This window comes from Labrus bergylta, chromosome 10 (genome assembly GCF_963930695.1).
Source record: "Labrus bergylta chromosome 10, fLabBer1.1, whole genome shotgun sequence".
Lineage (NCBI taxonomy): Eukaryota > Metazoa > Chordata > Actinopteri > Labriformes > Labridae > Labrus > Labrus bergylta.
Window position 1 is genome coordinate 20,711,698 of NC_089204.1, and position 590 is coordinate 20,712,287.

Genomic DNA, 590 nt, shown 5'->3' on the forward strand with positions numbered 1-590 from the left:
TGCTGGGGAAAGTCCAGAGTCGCTGAGCTGCATCATCGGCAGAGAAAGAAGACCCCCTCAACTTGTCCTCCACAGACTGGCTGGCTGTGTTGACACGGAGCTGTTATGTAATCTGAAGGGCTTCTGGACACGGCAGAGAGGGGGAGCTGTGAAATAATCATACATTGTGCTTTTAATTGGATGTCTTCTACCCTCCCGTTACTTTCATACATCTTGCACATTGTTTAAGAGAGGTGATGAAGGGGGCTGAATGGAGTGAAGGAAAGGAGAAGTTGTGTGTGGCTGCACATGGGGGGGAGGGGGGGGGGGGGGGGGGGGGGGCAGAGGAGATGAAAGAGCCAACAGGGCAGCAGTTTTAATGAGAATCTGAGATTGAAGAGAAAATGAAATGACGACAGGGAGAAGTATAGAGACAATGAGAGAAGGAGAGGAGAGAGGCAGATTCATATACTTCACTGGAAACAGGATATATTGATTTTGCCAGTGTCTTATTATTTATTGATTTCTTTACATTTCTTAGAAGTTCATGGCTTGATGATGTGTAAACTCCTTTTATTACAGGGCATTGATGTTATACCAATGCAATCTGA